The sequence below is a fragment of the Triturus cristatus genome, chromosome 12 (assembly GCF_964204655.1).
Source record: "Triturus cristatus chromosome 12, aTriCri1.1, whole genome shotgun sequence".
NCBI classification, from domain to species: domain Eukaryota; kingdom Metazoa; phylum Chordata; class Amphibia; order Caudata; family Salamandridae; genus Triturus; species Triturus cristatus.
Genome location: NC_140595.1, coordinates 408,334,925 through 408,361,205, shown reverse-complemented (window position 1 = coordinate 408,361,205; position 26,281 = coordinate 408,334,925). Strand labels below are relative to the sequence as shown.

Sequence of the window (26,281 nt, the reverse complement as noted above, 5' to 3'; positions counted from 1 at the left end):
TAAAGAAACTTACAAAATTACAGGTATACAAATTCTTTAAAAATAAACAAAAATTCAATACAAGTGATCATTAAAACAAGTTCATTGGATAAAGTCAAAAGTTGCAGTTGAGCTTTGCCAAATATATTCTAAGCATACAAAACCTGTAGAGCCACTGATGACTTTCTCACTCATTTGTTTTAGTGAGTCATGGCCATTTCCCTGCCTCTCTGACCAAGACTATGTCTGTGGAGAATCACAAAATAACATACCATTCCTTGACTAATAGATCTTTTGAAGCACGTGTCATCACCCTGTTTATGTCTTTTACATTATTGGTGGAGAATCTTGTAATACTAGCAGGAACGAATATGAGTTTTCTATATACACTGCCAAAGAACTACACAAAGGAAGATGGTGCTAAAAAACAAATAACTGAGAACAGTAATGTATGTCTCTTGAACACACTCAAAAACGCATGTTCCTCCTTTTGCCTATGAAGTCAATGTCTCAATTTTAATGAATTTACTTTCTCAGAAATTAGGGTGTGTCTAAATGCAAACGTCTTTCTGTAAGCATATTCTGTAAGGCATCTTGATCCTTGCACATTAGGTGGTGCTAGGGTAATATGGAAAGGAGGTCCATTATACTTGCCTTCATTGGGGAAAATCTAGTTTAAGAGCAGTGGCGATCCTGTACTACACTACAGGTGTGGTGAGAATAGAGTTCTGATCCATTACGTTTAATCACAGTCCATGAAAAAAAGAACATGGATTACATTGCATGGTAGGTGAGCCAGCAGCACATGTTTTATGGAAGCATCAATTATCCCTACAGTGGATAAAGTTGAATAATTTTTCATGAATATTTTTGATTACTCAAACATATATATGGGCTGATTGGCTACATGGATGCTTAAAAAGACCACTGTTCTCCCTGCATATGTAGAATGTTCGTAAGGATACAACTTTGATTCAGCTTCAAAAAAAGGAATTCTAGGAGTTTTGGGAGGTTCCCATCAATAAGATTGATATCAATCAGCCTGAAGTACATCAGTGGCGCCCTGTGTCTTTACCCCCATTTTATTACCCTCTTAGGTATGCAGGTATGCAGAGTGCCCTTCGTATTTCCCATGAACTGCTTTGCATGTTGATTGTTCCGTATGTTGTGTGATGTCTCAGATATTTTTCTTTTATTGGCTCTTTCATATTTTTGGTACAAGGCTGTGGGCCACACTCCTACTGTTTCATGCCTTCGTGTGCTCAGCAAGAAGCTCTATATTGCACTTGATAGGTTGGAAAATAAAGTGATTTCAAACTGCCTTGACCGGAAATTAAATGATCTTATTTTTTTATGACAAATCATATTTTCTGAGTATCTCTTTCCGGCAAATGTATAGAGTAAACCTGCAGTACTTTTTTTCTCCATGGCCAATATATTAAGACTTTGCTAGAAACAGTAAGTAGTGATTAGATTACCTGGGAATTGTTTTAGAGTTATGATTTTGAGTTTTGCATCCATCAGCCTTCTCACCTTCCTCTTGCCAACTTTTAATCAACACCTGACAGTTGTCATTACCCTTTTTCCCAGTTTCACTAAAAATGTGTAAAACAACTGAGAGAGCCCCCTCTATATTTTCAGTGTTTTTCTTACTCCTAATCATGTGGTAATTAAAATAGTGTCAGCAATGAATTGCAGTTTAATGGAATACCTCTGAAATTGATAAGCAAATATATTGATTTCGCAGATGAGAGAGAAATTGTATGGTGACATCATGAATCTCACACATGTAAGTGGTGATGGACATAGGCTAGCATTGTCTTGGTTAGATGAGAACCACGGTAAATCTGAGTACTTCAAGAGATAGTGTGTGATTTGGATCGAGTGAATGCAACCAACAGTAGTTGTGACTGTCTCACAGACCAGGAAAACACAAATATCATCATGAAATAAATGTAAGATGGCCGATCCTCAGAGAAATATAATGCAAGAGGATTATATGTAGGCCTTTAGGAAGTAGTGGGATGATTCAGCTGAAATAGAGATAAAATCACCAAGTAAATTCTAAATTGCTGGGAAGAAGTAGCACCAGAACTTTAAGAGCAAAAATGTAGATGGAAATTAAACAAAATCTACTGAATTAATGCTGTCAGGTAATTGTGTATATGAGATAATCCAGACTGTATTTTATCCTGCATCAAATGACACATTCCCATGCATCTATGTTACACATATTGCATTAGATTCCTTAACTGTATCCTATCACATCACTGCAATTCATATCTGCCTTATGGCCTTACACACATAAATAATGTATACTTCCAGTTGTACTTTTTTTTTTACCACTGATGACACAATCAAGGGGGACCAGACTATAGCATCCTACTGGCCTGAGCATTACTTTGTTACTTTCACTATTGCTCAGTAGGTTTGACTACTACAGGTTCGCTCAAGTCAACAAGAAACAGTAGGTACAGCCTTCTCGTAGTAAGGTACTAGAGATATTGTATATGTGCTCTTAAATCATCACTGCCTTGACAGCATGATAGAGGACATATGGTAAATGCTGCTTGCAATTAGCAGCTTAGTGGTAACAGAAATCAATCAAAATGACCCATATAAAATGGTCAATGTTTGCATAGCCAAAAAATCTGCTTCTTGATTATATGGCACCATTGGGGAGGCCAATCTTGCAACAGGTAAGTGGAAGATAATTGATGACCCTGTTGGACTCAGGAAAACAAGCACTCATACTACATATATTTAGGAGACCAGGTCTCCTCAGAGAGAGCTCTTTTAAATTCTGCAAGATGTTAAACAACTTGGGTCTGCAATCAGTTTCTATAACATTTGAAGACAGATGTGCACATTTAGTAGAAACTGTCTTTGAAAAAATGCAAATGATCTATAAGAGCCTTGCTTAGTTACAGCTCCAAGAGAGGTAGAAGCAACCACAGATACACCAATAAAAACTATAGGCAGATTTCATCTTTTAAATTGCTATCTGTGGATCATTATCTCTGAAGTGTAAATATCAACAAACATTCTGTTTGTCTGCTAACTATCTGTTCTACTGATTTATTTAAGGATCACACCAGCAATACAAGGTTAGAACAAGGTCTTCTAGACATTCCAAATTCACCTCATATTGCGAGAAGTGTCCTTTTGAAGGTAATGTCTGAACTAATGTAGCTCATTTTTCACTGACCTCAACTTAGCAGTCTGTTTACTGTCTTTTATGTCTTCTTTCATGCCCAGTAGGTGTGGAGTCCTTCAGGGTGCAGCACCTTTGACTCTATTTTTTATTGTTTTATTGGAAACTTGGATTGTGAGCTATTACTTTATACAACCACTTTTGAAGTTGTTCCCCTGTTTAGCATATCCACAATGAGTAAGCACAATAATACCTCATTCATTTTCACATTTGGACTATGCCGTGAAACTTATCAGACTTTAAGAATCTGACATCAACTCTTCTTATATACAGGGTTCTTTCATGATTTCAACATTATGCATTACCATTTCAAGATCTCTAAGACCGTTTACATTTCTCCTTCTGAAGGTTTCTTGTACCATAAAAGTAAGGATAGAAGGTAGATATTTTACATACGAACTGCACAACACTGAAAATCCCTTCTATGTACAATAGGATCCACTCAAGATAAAATCTTTTTTGGGCAATAACTTAATACTTATCTTTTTCCCAAGTCATTGTAAAACTGGCTCAGCCAAGCAGACAACATGTGATTTACATGAGGATTTATGGCAAAGGGTCCTTTAAAGATACCTATAGCTTAAAATAACATATCTACCATTTAGTTAAGGAGAATACGTCAGCATGTCAGGATGCTTCACAAATAATGCAATTGAATTCTACTAGCAGCAATATGTTTACAGAACTGCAACAAAAATACAGTCTGTCATTGACAGTATCTCTCTGAAAATATTTGTTACATTCAGACAAGGATGTAATCATATAATTAACACTATGAATAAAGACATGATGGAACAATTTACCATATGGCTTGCATGCATCTGTTTTTCTATTGGTGATGCGGATATAGGTGCGTGAGGAGAGAAGGTTTTTGGACAATGCCCCAAGTACAGCTATACTCCTATTCAAATACATGTTAGACTTATCTGAGAAGAATTTCTAGAAAAGGCATGTGCAAGATTTCCAAATGTGATTACCATTGTGCTGTGATTAATATATGGGTAGGTGGTAAAAAGACAAATGGCTCATCAAGGTTGCTGTACACAGGGAAAACAGCTTTTATTTCAGGAACTGCAAAGCTAAATATTTAATGCCAACATTTACCGTATTAAACAATTTTAACAGGCAGAAATATACAAAAGGATACACAAGACACAAGTGTAAGTTCAGGGTTTTTATTTACAAACACACTCCAATCTTAAGTTGTCTCCCAACTGAACTGATTCAACCAATTGGACTTCAGGTTTGCACTGGTCTACAGTTGCTTTGCCCAAATAGAAATGTTGCTCTAGTATTATGTGTATGACTATAGCAACAGAGGAGAACTTTACAGGAATACGTGAGCATGGTTGATATACAGTGAGTTGCACTTCTAGAATTTTCTACAAGTTGTGTAGCATTTGGAAGGGCCTTCACAACACAGTGAACACATGTGGACTCTTGCAAATAAATGCAGTAATAGATTATGAAAATATGATCAGAAATCAAGTTCTGAGCACATATCGCAAAGGACCAATAAAACTAAATCCTTAGGAAGACTTATAGATAATTCACAGTTAGAAATACTCAGAGGTTTAACAACAGTGGAGAAATGAATGCAAACACTGAAAATGAAGCAGATTCTTTTTCATTGCCTCAGTCCCGAAGCCTAGCCTTTCACAAGCCTTTCTTCTGGTGTACTGTATCAAAGGTACAATGACTATGCAACAAGGTAAAACAAATGCACACATGTATTATTTGTAAGGTTTGTGTTGCTGAATTAGAATTTGTTCTTTAGATACAAATGATATCTCAACTTTAATTTTCTGATCCATTTGTATGGTCTTTTTTTATAAGGAGGAATTTTCAGGTGTGTTGTCTATATTAGGAAAGTGTGCATTGGGCAAAAGCTACTTCACTCATGACTACTAGTGAAGTATATACACTCTGTCAGATGCTTCTCATCTCTTACAGGGAGAACTTCCCTAGCTATTCAAAAGACTCCCTATCTATTTTGTGATTGGACTAATTTGCATCAAGCATCAAGCATTTTGGGTTTAAATGATAAAACGGAACTGCTGTACATTCTGCTGGCACAGTGATAGCAGCCTGGTGATATTGACATTTTTGTTTATATTTTGTTAATTGCATGGACCAGGGTTTGGTAGGCGCATGGATACTTTATGATGACTAAATGTTTGCCAATATAATATTGGTCCACTGTGAACAAAACTTAAAGAAACAGATGTAGGATTTAGTATGGTTCAAGAGTATTGAACCATACAGAGAGGATGTGGCGTAGTGGCCAGAGCTGTTGACTTTGGAATTGCGGAACCAGGTTCGAGTCCAGGCATTGGCTCAACATCTTGTGATTCTGGGCAAATCACATAATCTTCTTGTGCCTAGCATCCTTGTGTAGTGTAACTGGTGCTCATGTAAAGCACTCCATTCTCTTCGGGTCGAGTTTGTGCTATTAAAAAAAAATAACACGCTAAGTTTCAACAGAGGGGCAAAGCAGTCATAGCGTCTCTATTGCACTGTCAGTTCACCAACTCATAAAGTTGTTGCCAGGGAGAAAACATTAAGCGAGATACACATGATTTCTTATTGAAGATAGAAAATAAGGTACATATTTGTATCATCTCTATGGCCTGAAAGGAAGTGAAAATGTTTCTTAGGACACAGGAGCTGGGTTAATTTGCCCTAAACCTGAGATTTCAAAAAGAAATTCCACATATCCTATTGGTGGTGAATGTGTCTGGTAAATAAATGGGTATATTAGGTATTTAATATGCATGCACAATCACAGTGTGTCATATAGTGAGGTCTTTTTTGCACCGGCTTCCTGGTAAACGTTATACTATACAGTAAGCTTGGAGTGCCAAACCTTGTCCTAATTTCATTACATTTAGTGTCTTTACGGTTGAACATAGATCAGCAAATTATTAAAGGTGAACAAAACCTGAAGAATAGCATTCCACTGTTATAACCATGAAAGATGGGCAATAATATTTCAGTGTCAGAGAATTTAGGAAGTAGACAAATTGCACAGTAGCTGACTGATTGATAAGTAGGTAGACACAATTTATTAGCAATGCTTAATTTGATTTAGAAAAATTTGCCATATCAAAAAAAGCATTTGAAAGAAGCTGCAGTTCATTTTCTTGTTGAAAATCTTGACTATTGGTAAGTTAGTTTCATGCAGATCAAACCTAAACCTAGTCCTTTCCTCTACTGGCTATCTCTTCAGTTTTGTTTGGCTTTGCAGGCATGTAGTGGAAAGGTTTGTTTATATATTTACTAAATACTGACACCATGTGCCCCAGTGCATAGCATCCCAAAGTAAGCACCACCACAGTGAACCACCTTAATTCTAACCTGAGGGATGCCTTTGATAGGTTTCTCAAGCTGTGAACTTCTGACGGACCCTCTGAAAGGAAGAAACTGGTTCATCAAAGAGCAAAAGCAGACCTAAGAGAATTGCAGGCACCTGGAGTGTAGATGAAGATGCTAATAATTTGTCCATCCATCCGTCCCTCCGCGTCCGTCCGTCCGTCTGTCTGTCTGTCTATCTATCCATCCATCCATCTATCTATCTATCTATCTATCTATCTATCTATCTATCTATCTATCTATCTATCTATCTATCTATCTATCTATCTATCTATCTATCTATCTATCTATCTATCTATCTATCTATCTATCTATCTATCTATCTATCTATCTATCTATCTACCTGCCGGCCTCCCTCAAAAAAGGAGTGCCTGTTTGTCCTTCCATTCATGCACTGGGGTACATGCCTATTAAGCACCATTCTTTAGTTATGCTGCGCCCAATTTTTCTTCTTAGACCCAGTATTATGTTATGTTATCAACTGGAAACTGTAGCACATACATCACAGAGGCTGTCTCAGGGTGCAAGGGTCGAAGACCCTGTGAACTTTTCTATAAGCTCCAATCATTCATCTGAATTCTGAATAGTACAAGCATTATTTAAAAAAAAAAACAGGCACAAGGCTTCCTTAACAGCATGTTTTTTAGAGACTTTATTCATTCAACTAAGTCTAGTTCTTCTAGTAACGTGGATGGAATATTATTTATCTACCATTCCAGGGCAATATTTCCTATCACGCAGGAAATTCCACTAATAATTTTAAATTGACTCAATATAACTGCTACCAATCAGGCTTTCGGGCAACAACAGCATTCCATCCTTCCTGATTCTTCATTGCTTGTCTTCAACACCATTGACCATCAACCACTGATAAACATCCCACCAGCCAGCATTGATTTTGAAAGCCCCACACAACAAAAGTTTATCTCTTTCCTCTACAGTAAATATCAATTCATCCAGATGAACATCTTTAGAACCCAGCCATAGTTGTGATGCACAAAGTACCTCAAGTGTCCATCCTGTGAACTTCTACCTTTATATCAACCATCTGAGAATGCTCTTGGTCTATTATGACTTAAAAATCCACTGGCAATATAACCATACTCCCCTACTTTAAAGTGTCAACAACAACAAAAATAATCACTGCCATATCCTCATACAAACCAAAAGATCAAGTATCCACCAGAAAGGTAAACCCACCAATACTGATGCCATCTAAATATCTTGAAACAAGCACAAGTCTAAGAGCGCCTCACCGTCATAAACCTGGATAGATTTGCTTGTCTAGCATTGGCATGTGCAAGGTCACTCAAAGTCTTTAAAGATAGCAACCTTTCTTTCAGACCTCACAGTGCTAAAAAGACCCAGAGAGTATAGTACCAGTTAACCCTCCTAAACTTTACCTCCAGTATCAGGTTACAGAACCACAGGACAGACTCTGATGTTGTCCAACCTTATTGGTGGCAACATCCTTCTCTTTGGCCGGTATCTTCTTCAGAGACTGCTACAAGACAGTAACTCCCAGCATGCTTCATTTCCAACTGGCCAAAGCAGCACCAAAACACAGGACATTGCTCGGCTGCTAATCAACAGTAACAATCTAAAAACAAGCCTTCGCCTCTATGCATCTATGATCTTAATAACCTACCAGCACAATTAAAAATCCATTCTTCTCTCCATTACTTCCAAAATTAGCTAAAACAACTCTTTTCGAAACACCCCTTCCTCTTTGCTAGGAATGGTCTAGTTTTCTAGCGCCAGGGATTGTAAACAAAGAGACAACCCTTCCTGTCACCCCTCAGTGTACAGAGCTGTGTTGCTTCTCAGGTAGATTTGCATCATGGAAACACCTATACATACATTACACTTACAAGCACAGGTAATTATTAAAAAGATCCTAACTTTTTAAACATAAAAATATGTACAAGCATTTTACACTTTGGCAGACTATTTTCTCTTCAGTAATAATATTTCTAGGAACAGGAGCAAAAACAATTAGAAATACAGTTTTTCAGTGTTGTTGGTGTGACGTTCTCAAACACACCTCATATTTTAGAGAAAAATGTCACGTTGATTGCCATGCCATATTAAGGAATGTTTATTCTTTTTGGGAGGTTCCTAAACACCTGGTGATAGTCACAGTTTAACATACATTTTGATTGATATGGAGTGCAGAACCAAAGATTGCCCTAAAAAGAGAGAAAGGAAATGAAACAGAGGGGATTCCATAGAGCATTAATTCTTAAATGATAGGTTAAAATAATGCCACTGCTCAACGAGATGGATATGGAAAGTTTCATGAAAACATTAATTTATGGGCAAGATCCATGATATTCACTATTGGAAAACAACAACGGGAATTGAATTAAGCCAACATATTAACCCCTTGCATGCCCGCCCCTTTCCCCGCCCAGTGCCGCGCTTTTTATTAGCGGGCGGAGTTCATGACGAGCTGGACTCGTCATGGGCACAGCGCCACCGCAGCCCATGACGAGTCCAGCTCGTCATGGGCACTGAAGGGGTTAAAGGCATACGTCTGTGCATTATTGACCACCTCTTTGAATGAAACCTCCTCTTTGAATGTAAACCTCACTTTGGACATCAGGGTTTGTGCTTAGATGGATACCAGATTCAGGGCCTGACTTAGAGTGCAGAGTACAGTTTGCGTACTCCATCAGAGTAAAATACTAAGCCATCTTGACAGACTACCCATGCTCCACATTTAGAGATGAGCACCAGCCCTGTGGACATCTATACTTACTGGCAATGTGTTAAAATGTTGACGGGCGATACCGTCAAATTGGCAGATAGATGTTCAAACTTTTAACATGTTTTTGTTTTTTCAAAAACAGACTTCAGAAACTGGAGTTTGTTTTTTGAAAAATCAAAAACGAATGATTCCCCATGATGGGAGTTGTCTCCTATGCTGTGAGGGTCATTTTAACATTTTCACTATCCCTTACTGCCAGATTTTACCCAGCCATGACAGAGTAAATCTTGCCATTTGACTGCCCACTCTAAATCGGGCAGGCATTTGAACCGCCAAAACTCCAATGATCCATAATCTGTCTGGCCTTCAGAGCACTATGTCTGGCTCTGGCTCTATCACTGAGATACTGAAGCTCTGCCCCCTAGCAAGTCAGAAGAGTGGATCATGGGTTTTGTGTAGAGGGTACTCTGGGGCAGTTGCAACAAAGTACCCTTTCTGCCAAATGCTAAACCCTAAGGGCCCTATTTAGAGTTTGGTGGATGGGATACTCCATCACAAATGTTGCGCTTGTCCATTCCTCCAATCTCTAAATAAGGAAAAATATGTGCACTGTTCTGGGTTCATAAGTGTGACCTACTGTTCTCAGAGTGAAGCTAACCATGTTTTGTAACAATCACTTATTTTAAAGGAACATATTTTGGGCTTTCTCCACCAATATCCCATTACTGAAAATGAAACAACTGTTAATACAACCCAATACCAACCACTCCAACCCACAACATGATGGCCCATATCCGGCAAGTATTCATTACAAGCACATCTTGGCCCTAGCATCGTTCCCCTTGAATCTGTCCCTCCATAGGCTCAAGGAGCGATACCCCCTTAGTTTTTCCATGGATCCCATATTATGCTGAGTTTCCATGGTCACTCTTGTGCTTTGTAGTTCATCTCCTCTGCTTGTCCACACCAGCCAATGTAACAATCACTTTTGTCAGTATAGTGGCTTTCAATAAGCTACTTGAACACTTTGGAGGAGACACTAATCAGGCTGGGTAACAAGTGAGGTGGTTCAGATGAGCAGTGTTCCTCTAGCAGTTGTATGATACAAGGATAGTGGGATTATTAATTTGTGCCTGAGACGTCATTTATCTGAGTATTTTTGAATTTTGTAATAATTACCAGCTTTACAAGATAGGGCTATTCTTTTTAAGCTGGCCTTTGTTGGCTAAACTCTTGATATTTAATGGGCAGGAGCGTAGGTCAGGATAAAGGCCTTTTTTTGGAGAAGCATCATGCTTCACTGATCTTTGATCACCAGAAGTGCTGACAACTTTGTTTCATATTTTTTTAAACAACTTGAACTGGGTGAAATGAGGAGACCATAAACATTTGTGTGAAGATAAACATCATGGCGGGCCATAACATTATTTTCCAGCAAAGCAATTTTGTTTCAAGGACAATGTATGTGTTGATATGTTCTAGAATATGTTGCTCCCACTATCAGTTTGCTGAGTTTTAATTGAGCAGGCCTAGCCTCCGTGACTTAATCAAAGTTATATCATCTGATTAGGATAGCGCTCCTCAGAAAATGTAATAAGAGCTTCTTCTCAATCATGAGGGTTTTCCACTTCCCTCCATTTCACACCAGGATGGGCCTACCCTAATTATCTGTAGAAGGGATTTATAATTTCACTTGGCTACACCGAGTCGTAACACCTCATTTTGGGAGCATGGACAGCTCGGATAAAACTCATGTTCTGCAGTGTAGGGCACATGTTCTGCACATCTACAAATCATTTTTGTTTATACATTTATTTTAATGCCAATATAGGAATTGTTTTCAAATACTTAGCCTTGTAAAGGCAAAATAAATGTCCACCAAAAACTAACTTACACTCTTCATATAAGAAGGTGGCAGAACTGTGCTGTGTAGTCAAAAGAAATCCCATCACATAGCTCACAAATGTAAATATGTTGGGGAAAGTATAGCTTATGTGTCAGTTGGCATTGATTAATTACCACTCCTTCTTAAGAGAAGCCACACTCTTTAATCACTTGCGTATACTGAAAACAATCTTTAATTGTCATGTACAGTACTTTATAAGAAATAAAGGATGCATTTAAATGAGTACCTAGTGTGAAAATGTTTCTTTTTCAATCTCCTTTTTCCTCCTTTAATATTTGTTTACAGTAGGTGAATGTTAACAACTTCTGCAGAACGTCATTCTGTTGGTGTGTATTTGAAATATGTTTTACTTGATTACACATTGGTTAACAATGTTAATTTTAATATGGCACTTTCCAGATCAGTCGGTGTAAATGTTCATACAGGGGAAACATGTCATTCTGCTTTACAGACCACATCCAACCGCTGGACTCATGGCCTGGTGCACAGCCACCATGGGTGGCCAAACCATGCCTTCTGGTGTTCTATAGAAGTGGGTGGCCACATGGCGTAGCCTTCCTGTGCTCAACATCCAACAACCTGCCAAACCCTACTGGCTGAAGCCTTCGGGTACACAGGCAAAAGCTGGCTTCACACAAGAATTGTGGCCATTTATTCAACTCTCTGCAGGTGAGAATAATGTCAAAAAGGTCCATAACACCGAGTTTCAGTTTTGGTCTGCTGCTGGTCTATGAACCCTGCCTTGGGGTTCACAAACTCCACTAATAAATATATATATATTTTTTATTGTTTTAGCTTTGTTCCCAATGGAAGTCCTTTTGGAGTCCCCCACCCATAATCTGGAGGTAAGAGGATGCAATTATAGGTTCCTCAATTGTTTCAGAATAGGGTTGGGGGTGATTCAATTATGCAATCTGTAATGACAGGGACATCATGTTTTCTGTTGCAACCAGTCAATCAGAGAGCTTCAGGTCCACAAACCTCCATTCAGGTTTGCATTCAATAAAATTTGTTTACTTTGGAAATTGAGTCAGCGGAAAGTCCCTGAACCCGGGTTGCAGATCATCTGCAAACAAATGTACCATATATCACTAGCTTCGAATCCTTGCAAGACTACCTAAATCATTTTTGTAATGCTCATTGAGTCAAGGTCTGCTTGAGCAGATATTGAAATTCTCCATACTGCATCTAGAATTTAGTGCTCAACTTGGAATTTGTATTTTGGTTGCATTTTAGGCTAGTTCAAATGTAGCCATTTGCATACAACAGTCAACCTTAATTGATACAGGAGGAGATGTGTAGGTGTTAATGGATGCCATTTACACCTGTGATTTATAGTTTGATAGGCCATGGAGGCCAATGTCTCTGTGCCTCAGAGCTGACTGGTGTAAGGCCAGGGAGATTTGGAATTGCATTCTCACAAACGTTTCCTAAATGTGGTTAATGAATACTCCGAATGTTTGATTTGTGTTTTCATATGATACAGAAGTCTGTCCAATTGTGTCGTAAACTCTTTATTAAAATCAATGCTTAGTCATAAAATCAATGAGTGAGCAAGAGCTCAGCATTCTTGTGATGCAATATAAGAAAAGTACTCATGAAATGCATGTGAGATTTCAGCTGCCAATATCTCTTGAGAAGATTCCTGCAGCATTGGTTCAAAATGATCATCTTTTGGTATGCATTGTGCTGATTCATTAACAGCTTTCTATCACAAGTTTGTTGCTTTTCTGTTGACAATATGGTTGCTTCCTTAACCAAGGAATTCATAGTATTAGATCAATATGCACAGCATTAATTGTGTATAGCTAATTTTGTGCTCATGCTGTAATTCACACAGAACATTAAGTCTGTTTGTCTCAAATGTTATGGTACTAGCGATCCTTCCAGGAAAATATCTACTCCTACAGATTATGCTGTCTTCCTCTGCAGAACTGATGCATTGCTATATACTATCCATATACTTCCCAGGGATTCGCCAGTTAGTGGAAAACCTCATAAGTAAATATGAGGTATGGCACTACGGTATTGCTATAAATATGGTATTATGGCTGTTAGTAAATTGGTTAACTATAGCCAATTATCAGAGTCTCATGAATGAACATTCACTGATACACATCGCACCACTCTATGCTGCTGACTGCTGCTGGTTTTAATCTCTCTTCCTTGTCTCAACATACCAAACATTTCTGTTTGTGTACAATATACAACATATCCTTGTATGGACATCGTTTCCTTATCATTTATTTTTTTATTTGTAAAAGTATGGGAGTTTCTAGGGACCACTGTTGTGCATTGGTTCACACCAATATGTTTCCCGGGGTTTTTGGATTTGAAAAAAATCTAATATTCCCTAGACTATTCTCCATCTGTAGTCTGTTAATTTCTGCTGCAATAGGAGATAAGTGAACTCTGTCCATGGATCACTTACAAAATGATTACCCTTGTATATTACCAAACTCATTGATAGGAAAGGACTTTGTTTGTGAATGATCACTGCTATAGCAGGTGGTATAAAGGGTAAAAAAGGTTGCACGTTAATGAATCCTTGTTTGGTTTTAAATACCTCAGCTATGCTTGTCTAAGTGAGGTGATATATTTCAAACATCCATTTAAATACATCCTTCTATGTTTCATGGGTTTGGTAAAGTAGACTCCACAAGATTAATGGGGAGATTACCAAAGGCAAACACATCAGTTTATTCCAAGGGACCCTATAAAGGCAAACCAAAGATTTCATGAAAGTTGAACCTGCTTGCCTATTTCATAAAGTGGGATGAGGTTAAGACCTACTTCCAGGATAATTAAGGGCATAAAAGGAAAAAACATACCAAAAAACAACATAGTTAAATAATAAAGAATATGCCATGCAAGCCAAGTTGACTTACTTAATGGAAAATGTAACAGGGTCAAATTTCAAATTGAACAAATTAGAAAAGGGAACTGGAGGAAAGCAAAATTAAACAATCGAATGACAGTCGATGGGAGCAACTTTGGACAGTTTTAGGTATTGGGTGTGTTCACTTCTGACTCAATCATCTCTGTTCTTCTTTGGTCCCATATATATCAAGTCAGAGTGACCTTAGTCATTTGAGATTCCTGCAGCACAAAAGTAGAGCTAACAGAACAAAATGTACTCACTGGGCCCAGGCCTCTTCTTCTGCAACCAACCATAAATGTCTCCAAATCCAGAAAAAGGTCAAAGTAACTTGGCCGTTCGAAAGGGACTAAATTGTGAACCGCTCTGATACTTTTGCTGAGGTTTCTAAACTTAGTGTACATCCAGGACAAGATGTTTCTAAACTAATACATCATAGGGCCTGATTAAGAGGTCGGTCGGAGTTGCCTCCGAACGTCATCATCTCGGTGCGGTAACCGCCCGATCATAGATCGGCAGTTCCACACATCGAATTAAGATGCACCCGCACATGGTCCGGTCGCAAACTCACGTTTCTCTATGAGAGTTTGTGCTGCAGGCAGTTTCCGCCTGCAGCACAAGCTCCCATTAAGAAATGGGAGTTTTTGAAAATCCCTGCACTGTGTGGCAGGCACCTCACGGTGCCAACCACATGGTGCAGGGATTTTCAGGGGGGCACCATAGGTGCCCCCAGGCTCTTAAGTGGAGGGCCAAGAGGAAGGATGCCCTGCTAGGGACACCCAAATTTGTTTTCTGACAGCCTTTACATGTTGGAAAGGCTGACATGGAAAGGCTGTCAGAAACCGACATCATAAGCCCAATGGCGGAAACACCATCCATGAGGAAATATGAACAGTTTCGGACTGGCCGACTGGCTCCTTGAGACCGTCAGAACCGCATCGGATGCCCCGGCTGGTTTAAACTCTGACCGCCATCAATGTAATTTGGCGGTCTGACTTTTAACCTACCATGTTGGTCGGAATACCTATGACCAGTGGTCAGAGGCTTTTCGACAGACATTATATTCAGGCCCAAAGCGTTTCTGACAGAATCTAGTAAAAGTAACCTTCAAGTTACTAAAGGCTTTTGTGATATACTGTAGTTTGTACATGCCAAGAGGCTCACCTTTCAGGTTAGCGCTCCTGTGCCCCACGTTTATGTGCCCACCTCCCTGTATTGCAAAGTTATCCAGTATGTTCAGGCCCAACAGAGTGCGATGCCTCAAGCTGACTTGAAGATAGCAAGACTAGCCTACTTGCATCGAGGATAAATGGATTCTGATCTACTAAAGGCATTACCAGTGTGATGTGCACAAAACAATCTTTTTCAGTATCTTCCATGTAATCTGGGAACATCTACATTCTGTAAGCTTCATTATTTCTTATATAGAGACTGGTAACATTTCTTGTAAATCATGAGTTAACATTGTGGTAGATTTGAGAATGGTGGTTGGTTTTATAACCAATTTTGAATTTTACCACCCAGATTCAAAATCTCCAAAGGATTGCCACACCCACACCCATATATATTGGAATATATAGTAGGTTCCAGGGTGCTCTGGAATATGCTACTGAATTCCGCAATCCAAAATAGTTCAAGAAGATTGATTTAAGACTTTAATGCAGATGTGTAAAACAAAAAAACAATGGGTTCAAAAGCTTAAGACAAAAAATGAAATGGTCTGTGTTACATTATGGGATGACCAAGGATTGCCTCTAGATATTACAAGCCATTGTACTGAATGGTATATTAATGTTTTGTGTGAAGTTGATGATGTTAATGAAATAATGGATCAAAATCATCCAGTGACCTTCACAGCAATTCAGGCAAAACATGGAATATAATTTTTTGAAAATGTCATTAAAATTCTGCAGATTAGGAGCAATCCGTTTAGCTAGGAAAGAGAGAACACCACAATGTATGATACAGTAATCAGTTGCCCATCCTCTTGCAGCTAAATAGGATGTGTATATATTAATAATCGTTAGTTACCCAGGTAAATGGTGTGCCAATTTAGATTTGAGAGTTTCTCAGAAATAATGGGCAGCTATAAACACTTGAACTTTAATGTTGAGAGACCATTTTTTGTATCTACTGAATATATTATAGCCCTGAGATTGAAAATAGTTACTACCGAGACAAGCAAAACCTGTACTACATGTATTTCAGCTATAGGAACTGAGAAACGTATGATATAGGACTGTCCAAAGATGTGTCTGTTTTGTGGCTAGATCTATATCTCTCTTGAACAAGCATTAAGAATGTAATTGAATTCAGATCCATGTATAGGCTTGATAGGTTGGTGTGGGAGAGCAGAAACAGTTCAGTATAAAGAATTTCTTGTTCTTTTGGTCTCTTTTTGCAAGATCAAAAGAGGAGGAGAAATACTGTTATACAGCAGCCAATAAATGGGTTTCCAACATTAAGAAAGTTATGTGTTTGGAAAAACTCTACCTTCTTCACAAAGGGCAAAATTGGAGATATAGATGGGCTGGGGGAACATTTGAGTCCTGGATTAAAACTCCTTGAAGTAGGGGGTCTTTTTTTTCACACCTTCCATTTCTTACATGGCTTACATTATTAGTATTCCAGGCACAAGCAGTAGCCTAGACATACTAAATCTATTGAAAAGCTTAAGCTTCTCCTAGTAGGAGATTATCCAGGACAGATTATAATTAAAGTTTAGCAGATTATAATATGTATATTACCATTTGATATACTATCAAGTTAACTCTTTTGGGTTGGCCTTCAAAGAAAAATATCTATACATTCTAAATCCCTTTAAACTCTATTCAGAAAACTTATATGAAAGGCATATTTTCAATGGACGTTATCGGTACCTATTTAGAGCATTTCTCCGGTGTCTCATCTTTAAAATCATTTCCATACCACATTTCTGTTGTGTTCGGAAATTCTAAAATATCACATAAAGCCTTTCATTCATTATATCAATTTTCTTTTTTTATGTTCATATACCAAAATCTTACTACCAGGGTTGGATTTAATTTTACAAACATTTATTTATTTATTTTGTACACAAATCTTACACCAAACCTTATGTTAGACTTGTCATCCTTAGAGTGGTCTTCCCTCAAGCATTTTGCCTGCTTACCTCCTCCATTTGCTGATCCTTTTTGTAGACATTAAGACTCTGAACATTGTTTTGACCAGGTGCATGTGCTTCTCCCCTAAACATGGTAACATTGGCGTATACAAAATTGCCATATTTAGTTTACTTATAAATCCTGTGTAAAGCGGTATACCATATACCCAGGTCCTGTAAATTAAATGCTACTAGTGGGTCTACAGCACTGATTGTGCCACCCACACAAGTATCTTTTCAAACCTATCTCAGGCCTGCCACTGCAAATCCCGTGTGTTTAGTTTACTGCAACTTTGACTTGGCATTTAAAACTCTTTGCGAAGCCTTAAACTTCCCTTTTATTACACATATGTCATCTCTAAAGGAGGCCCTAGATAGCCAATGAGGCAGGGTGATTTGTAAATAAAAGGTAAGACATGTACTTTTACATTTTCCATGTCCTGGTACAGGCAAACACCCAAGTTAGTTTTTCACTACTGTGAGGCTTACTCCTTTCATAGCTTAACATTGTGAATTCTTTAATACACAGTTAATCTGTAAATCTTGATTAGAAATGAGTAGCCGTGTCATATTTCATATCTTTGGAATGGTAATGATAAATCATCCTTACTGGTAAAGGTGTATTTAATAATACTATTTTAGAAATACAACTTTTAGAAAGTGGAACTTTCTCTGCTCTTACAGCTCTGTGTGCATGCAGTCTCCAATACATGTCTGGGGTGAGTGACAGCTACACTTTTTGCATTGCCTATGACAACCAAAAACGCAGTAAAATTAGGTGTGCCTGAGCACTCATTTGCATTCTGATAGCTCTTCCTGAGCAGTAATGGAGGGAGGGGCTGACACTTACACCTGAATAGGCAGTGCCCTGTCTCCACACAAAGGGCTAATTACCCCCTATTGATATAGTCTGGAAGCATGGCTGGGAAGAAAGGACCTTTGTGCACTTCAAACACCATTCTTTGAAGTCACCCCAACTTCAAAGGCACAACTGGGTATAAGTACTGAGTCTCTGACCCCACCAAGACAGTATACTACTGGACCTGTGAAGAACTCTGCCAGGAAGAAGGACTGCCACTCTGCTGGACTGCTGCTCTGGAAGGACTGCTTTTCTTCTCCGATTTGCTGCCTGTTGCCTGCAGCTTGCTGCTCTCTCCCCCGCTGAGGTAAGTACTGGATCTATCTCACTTGAATCCAGAGTGACTCGAGGGGCTTGCTGGCTTGCCCCCTGTTCTGAAGTCTCAGGGCCATCAAAAACCAGCACCTAGACTCTGCCATCTGAGAGTCCTGTCCTGCCAAGTGGTGCCAGTCCAGTCCTGGGCCCTTGAAAGTGAGCTTTTCTGTGCTGACCCAGCAGAATCCATTCATTGATGGCTTTGCGTCGATCGGAGCTAACGCATTTCCTTCGATGCCGAAGACATCACTTTGACAGACTGCGTGCCTCAACGACGATGGACTGTGCAGCTCGATGATGACACATCACCTGTATTGCAAAGGGGTTTGTTGCTGAAGTCTCACGGACCTCGTGGACCAGTACCAATGCAAGTTCAAGTTCAAGTTCTAGAAGTCTTTATTTTGAAATATTTCATCATAAAAGACATTGTCATGTATAAAAAACCACATTTAAAACGTACACCAAGATAAAATCTGATTAAAAACAACGTTTAAAACCTACAACAAAAGTAGAATAAAATACCATAGTTAATTTCTAAGCTATCAGGACGGGTCGTTCGAGAGGCCTCCCACTGGGACTTGTTTAACCCTCAAGAACCCACCCAGCCCAAGAATTTTGATAAAGCTATAACAATTGGTTCACTTGTGTCCAATTTGAGAAGTCTTAGGGCCTCTGAACCAACTCGTATTGACATGTTGCGACAAATTTGTTTGAGCCATTTGGCCCGAGGAGCTGCATAGACCGGGCATTCAAAGAATATATGGGCAATCGATTCCTTGCAGTCTGGGCAACTGCGGCAACGATCAGACTCCTGAACTTTCCATTTCTGTACAAACAGTCTCGTTGGAAGGCAGCCGGCCCTTAACTGATGGTAGAGTTTTCTATCACTGTGCTTTGTTACTGTATCCCAATATTCTTCTAGGGCGGGAGTAGATTTAAGATCCAGAAACATTCCTGACAAAGATGTGGATGGAATTTGGCTGAAATGTTTCTGGTAAACTGTTGCCCAGTAGATGTTTTTACAAACTTTTTTAGGGGGAAACAAGTTATTAACAGGATCTGAACACAGGTTACCCAAGCCCATTGACTCGAGTAATAATTTGAGTTTTTTAAACCAGGGGATATTACCCGAACCCAGGATGGATCTTACATCCATGGTGGCTTTCGCATAAGCTGCTAATTCGGGGGTGGTCCATAGCCTCCTCCACACAGCCACTGGTTTAAAGTGCGCTAAATCATCTATTGCAGCCTAGATCCATTAATAAAGGAATCATGGGGCTAGAACAGGGGAGACCTGTCAGTTTTCTTAAAAATGTGTTCTGTTCAAAGCAGACAGGTCAGCAAAACCCCAGAGGTCCGCACCGTACAAGATTGCGGAACCTATCTTAGCGTTGTAAATCTTCATAGCTGGGCCTATCCTCTTGGTCTCAGATTTTCTCTGTTCTTTTATCAAACACCCCGTAAGCTGGGCAAACTTGAGTGACAAGGCATCAATCTGGGGCTTCCAACTCATTTTACTCTCCAAAACAATCCCGAGATAGGTCATATTATTTGTCTGTTCTAACATAATGTTATTCATTGAGATACGGCCAACCACAGGTCTGCTCTTGGTAAACACCATAAATTTAGTTTTCGAGAAGTTGACCTGCAGGTCATGGTCATGGCAAATTTCACAAATATAGACAGTGCCGCTTGAAGGCCTACCTGGGTCTGCGATAGCAGGAGGGTATCATCCGCAAACATAAGTGGCGGAAACTTAATACCGCCCAAGGAGGGGGCATCAGTCGGAGAGGCTGAGTAGTACTGCACCACCCCGTTGATGAATAACAAAAACAGGGTTGGGGCTAATACGCAGCCCTGCCTAACACCCCTGGACACTGCAAATCTTCTAGTGACCTGCCCTTGTTTACCCCAACGAACTTGGGCAAAGTTAGCTTCGTGCAGCTTTATTACCAGGTTCAAAAGCTCCGGTGGCATCCCCTGAGCCTTTAACCCCCCCCACAATTTGCCCCTGGGAACTAAGTCGAACGCTGATTTTAGGTCGACGAAAGCTGCATAGATAGATCCTCCTCCTAAACTAACAACTTTCCAGTAGAGTAGTTGAAACCTAAAAACCTGCTCAATTGTACTGATACAGGACCTGAACCCTGCCTGGAGGGGTGATAATATAGTCTCCAGCTCGATCCAGCTCTGGATTCGTAACAAAACCATCCTAGCGATGATTTTTTGTACGGCATCAATCAGGCTGATCGGACGATAGTTTCCCGGGCTGGAGCGGTCCCCCTTCTTATAAATCGGGAGGATCTCAGCTCCACGCCAAGAGTCGGGAATTGTGGCCCCCTTTGCTATTGCATTACCCAGAAAGACTATATAGGGGACCCAGTTGTCTTTGTCATGCTTGAAGAGATCTGCAGGGACACAGTCGATACCTGGTGCCTTACCGCTAGGGATCTTTTTAAGTGCTGCCTCAACTTCGCTGCTAACAAATGTCAGATCATGGACAATATCCTTGGTGATAGAAATAGGATTCAGACTGCTAACAGTCAAATTGTCCCCAGAAAACTGGGACCCAAAATACTCAACCCAAACTTCTCACGGTACATGATTGGCAGGGACCTGTGAGACAATGCCATTACCCCATTTGACTATGTGCCAGAACTTTGTTAGATTTCTTAGTTTACTGGCTTCTAAAAGGTCCTGCCAGTGTTGGGGATCCCAGTCACGTTTAGCCTTCTTTTTGGCTTTATGGTAGTTAAGCCTTGCCATCCTAATATTGGGGATTATTTTAGTTTTGATGGCAAGAGCTAATCTACGATAGGAATCTCTGCACAACTTGTTATACCATGATTTACACGGTGGGTTACCATGAGTCTTCTTGGGTATGTCAGGTTTAGAAAAATACAATCTAAGGTCACTAAAAAGATCTTCGTGGAGGTTGGTTATCTCCCTGTTTATGTCTTCCTGTGTTGGGAGTAGATGCAAGACCCCCAGAGTCTTAGTTAGCCTATTTGAAATCTCATCCAAGACCTCAGGATCAATGGCAATCTTGTCCCACCGCACCCTGCGTAGGTTGTTAGTAAGCTGTGCATCAGCGGTGGCAACCTTAGCTGTAGAATTGATTTTGCCACCATTTTTTAGCAGGAGGCCCACTATGAGGGGATTATGGTCGCTCTCTGGACGGTCCAAGATCTCCATGTCAATCGATATGGACCAATATTCAATTTTTATGAGGGCATAATCAATTTTACTTTGATAGCGGCCATTATCATAAGTGGTCCTACCCATTTTGTCAGATGCAGACTGCCCATTAGCAGCCCTAAAGCCGCGCTTGAGGCAGAGACCCATCCACTGCAAAGCTGATTCTGTCCATCTCTTAATGGGTACAAGGTTTAACTGGGGGATGCTCCACACGGCATCCTCCTCGGTCGTAAGGAATTCCCCATCCAAATTTAAGGGCTTGAACGAGCAATTTAAATCGCCAACGATTATTATAATGCTGTCAGACCTAAGGGAGTCCAAAAAGGAGTCCAATACTGGAAAAGTGTCAGAGCCACACCCACCTGGTTTAACTCTATTGTACACATTGATAATATAGAGCTCTGGACCATCTATCTGGTGTAGCATTAAAGCAAGAATGTCTGGACTGTCAACCTGTAGTTCTTTGATTTGGTGGTTCATAGACTGTTTAATCCAAATAGTTAAACCCCCTGTCGGTCTACCTCTTGTCCCACAGACTGCGACTTTGCAAAAATTAAGGTACCCCGTGTGATGTACTGGTTCTGTAGCCCAGGTCTCCTGGAATGCCAAGATGTTATATTTATCCACCAGGTCAGTCCACTCTACGGTGGGGATTTTACTCTTAAGACCAGCAATGTTCCATGATACCAGTGAATGCAGGTGGGTGTCACTATCAACGGCGGTAGAAGAGAGTGGCAATGTCGGTTGAAAAAAATTAGTACCAGGTGGATTCAAATTGCAACAACCCAAATTGGGATAACTAATGTCCTCAATCATACAAACTCCACGGGGTTCTTCCACAGCCTGAGCAGAAGCCCCTATTATGGGGGATAATGAAGATAAATCAAGAGGAGTTAAAACATTGGGACCCACATTAGGGACAACGGTAAGTATGATGTTCTTACATATATCGGGACATGGGTGCAGAACGGGAGCTATGGAGGGAGCCACGCTGCTATCCTCAAAGATTGCCCAATTAGTGCTATTACTAATAGCAATTGATGACGCTGCATGGGTAACAGTCTCATTGACCTTTTGCCAGCCTGCACTACCATTCTCATTTCTAGGGCCCAGTCAATCAACCCCCTCCAAGCCACTAAGGGACTCAAAACGGTTTGCCAAGGGGGTGAAGAAATCCTGGGTTGGAACAGTGTGTTGGTGTCTGGGTGCTGTATCCCCTCAATGTGCATGGCGGGAAGATGTCTATATTGTAAACTTTGGAAAAAATAACTCAAGCTTAAAGATAGAATTCCCACTTTACCCCGCGTCTCCCATTCCTGACAGATATGCCTAGCCACTCTAGGATCCCTAAAGTTGACAATTATACAATCGCCATTTAGGTCCTTGTATCTCCTACCCAACCAGCTCACCCTTCTCACGTGCAAAATCTCCGCATTTATTCCTAGTGGGAGTGGACGGTTTTTATTTAGCCAATGAATCACCTTGTTCTTCAATTCCCCATGAGTCTCAATTTTATAGTACCAATGCATTGCCTCCATCCAAGGGATTGACGACTACGCCTCACCTCCTCTGCTTCTCGAATTGAGTCTTCAACATTGATGCTTCCCCCATCTAAGGTACTTTTTCAGCAGGACCTGCGTGAGTCCTGTAGCTGATCTGCGCTCCATTGCATCAGCCTGAACTTTGGCTTTACTCCAGATGTCCTCTGTTGGGGCTTTTTTATATATCTAAGCACTATATTGTTATTTAATGGTTAAAAACTCAAACCCATTCTACTTTTTGGATTTTTGTTGTTTTTGTCTTATTTTATTCATCAACATATAATCTATTTTTCTGTGTAGTGGGGGTGGCACAGCCACTGCCTGTTAGATCGTGGATAATGGCTTTCCATATCAACAGGGCATCCGGCAGTTTGTCATCACACCTAATCCACTTCATGTGTACTTCTTCCACGCCAGCCAACTTGGTCAAGTACTGCAGCCAATCCATCGTCAGAGGGTGTGTGGGGCTAAGCCATTAGATGGCTATATGTCATTTGGCCAGAGTCAGTCCAAGGATTACGAATTCTCTGCTCAGTTTCCTGTTTTTTCCCTAAGGAGCAGACCCAAGAGACAGTATTTTAATTTCTCTATCTGCCATCTTGTGGCGTTGCGCAGATGTCTCAAAACCTCCTCCCAGTAACATTCTATCCGAGAGCATTTTCACACAATATGAAGGAAGTCCACCTGTGAGAGACCACAGCCCAGCCATCCTGCGCTTCTTGTGGGATATATTGAGTGCAGGAGTTTTGGCGATAGGTACGTAATGTGGACAATATTGAATTGGGCAAGTTAAAATTGAGCATTAGCGGACTCCTCCATTTATGTTGCGCCATTCTCTGATCATAATGGGGAATTCACTCAGTTTTTGCCACATGTCTTGAGGGGGACCTTGGGCTGATCAGCCCGCAGGGTGTGGTAGTTGTGGGTAATGAGTTTCCAACCACTCGCCAGCATCAGGAGGGTCACCATAGTCTGTGTGGGGTAATGGGCTTCCGTAAATCCAGGCCACATCTCTCTGTCTGTGGCCGCAATTTTCGCCAACAGGAGGAACTTACCTCTTCCCAGTCCGAATATCTCCACAGCCTCCTGCAGGGTAATAAATTGACCTAACGGATAAAGATAATTCAGTGTAACTGTGTGGAGTATTTTTGTGGTGTATTCATTGTGTCTGTGTGTGTGTGTGTGTTATGCAAAAACGTTATACATTGCCTCTTTAGATAAGCCTGACTGTTCTGTGCCAAGATACCCAGATGCACAGGTTATCTCTAAGTGTGTATCTAGCTTACCCTGACTAGAGTGGTGGTTCCTACTTGGAAAGGGTGCATACCTCTGCCAACTAGAGACCCCACTTCTAACACCTTACAAATTGTCTATTTAATTAGACAGGTTTCATAATCACTCTATACCTTAGTATAGCCTCAAAGGTATCAATATGCAATCTCAAGTGTCCTTGCATTGTCACTTTTGTATGTATTATCAACCTTGATAATAAAATGTACATATTTCCTGATTTTCTCAGATTCCTGGGGATACAATCTTAACAATGGTGCACTTTAAAACATTTTATAATTTGTACAAAGTGCAGAATTCTCAAACATTATTAGACATATGAATATAACAGATCGTCAGATATTTCTCAGTGGTTTCTTTTTTCTCTAATATATAGAAATAAATAACAGAAACTTTTACTGTCTTCTATTCACCTACCCTTATAATTATTTATTTAGTTCTATGATTTTGTTCTGCAACTTTAAGTCTCAACCTGATATTACTATAGTATAATTATTTTGTATTTAGACACTGCAGCAATATAATCCATCAATCTATCTATCTATCTATTTATCTATTTATCTATTTATCTATTTATCTATTTATCTATCTATCTATCTATCTATCTATCTATCTATCTATCTATCTATCTATCTATCTATCTATCTATCTATCTATGTATCTACCAGTCATTATATACATTCATGTGTATATTTCTATATACACATGTGCATATATTTCTATATATACTCATATAACTACCTCTATATATCTCTCCTCCCTCAATCTCTCTCTCTATATATACATATATATATAAATGTGTGTGTGTGTGTGTGTGTGTATATATAAGAAGTGACTGGAACAAAATGTTGTCTTTCACCTTCCTCAGGTAGTACAAGTTGTTGGCTTGTTGGCTCAATGAATGTTCAGTGGACTCTGCTGGATTTTAGAAAGCATATGAGTGGAGAATCCATTAGGAATGTGAAATCAATACAAGTCTGAGATCTCTTGATGTATGCAGTATTCAAGTGTCATTGTCGCTTATGTTCAGTCCATCTGGAAGTAATGATTGTAAATGATTATAAATGATCTGCAGTAGAACAGTAACTCCCTAATCACTGCCATGGACTCCACAGATGTAGTCCTCCCCAAAGCCTGTAGTTGAAGACCGTAGGCCTCATGGTACCCCACATTCTTAAACCTAAGACTTCAACTCCAGCATGTACAGAATCCCTAAACAAGCTTCAGCAATCCCAAGTAAAGTATAGACCGGAGATTGCTACAGCTTAGATAAACAGACCTGATGTTCATTGTAAGTGTGTGTTTATTCCCAAAATTAAAAAATTCCCACTATCAATGTGAATTGCTTTATTACATTCACTCTATCCTTATAGAGTATCATCTACATTTTTCTGTTTCCCTTCAGTAGCCTTTGATCAGGTCAATATCATGTGATATAGTAGAAGCGGGTTGAAGGGCACCATATTAGCAGCAAATAAATATTGTGGACAGAATTAGAAATTATCGTTTCAATTGCACTTTATCTGATCTACTACAAAAAGGTTGCATGTTATGGAACACTAATAATGTATATTTTGTCTTGCTTTCTTAAGATTTTGGTGGAAATAAAGGACAAATGTAGCTGTGGAAGGTTCGCTAATCCTATATAGTTGATAATCAATGATCCTGTGGTTGGCTTGACTCAATCAGAATGTTTAACCACAACTGTTTACAAAATTCAAAGAGTCAGAAAATAAAAAATAAACAGTAGTAAAGCATTTATTTCCTGAGTCCCAGCACACCAAACTTGCCTTTTGTATGGTAGCAGAGAGACCTCATTTGTATTCCTGATGTTAGTGCAAACGCAGCCTTCTTCACTAACAAGGACTTCTTCTAAT

At 39.7% G+C, this 26,281-nt stretch overlaps 1 protein-coding gene across 7 annotated transcripts in view; it reads right to left on the bottom strand.

The window, feature by feature from the left end:
• The window catches only part of ZNF536 (zinc finger protein 536), a 1,078,439-nt gene that overhangs the window by 385,879 nt on the left and 666,279 nt on the right, over positions 1 to 26,281 (bottom strand). The gene's annotated exons all lie outside the window — the stretch shown is intronic.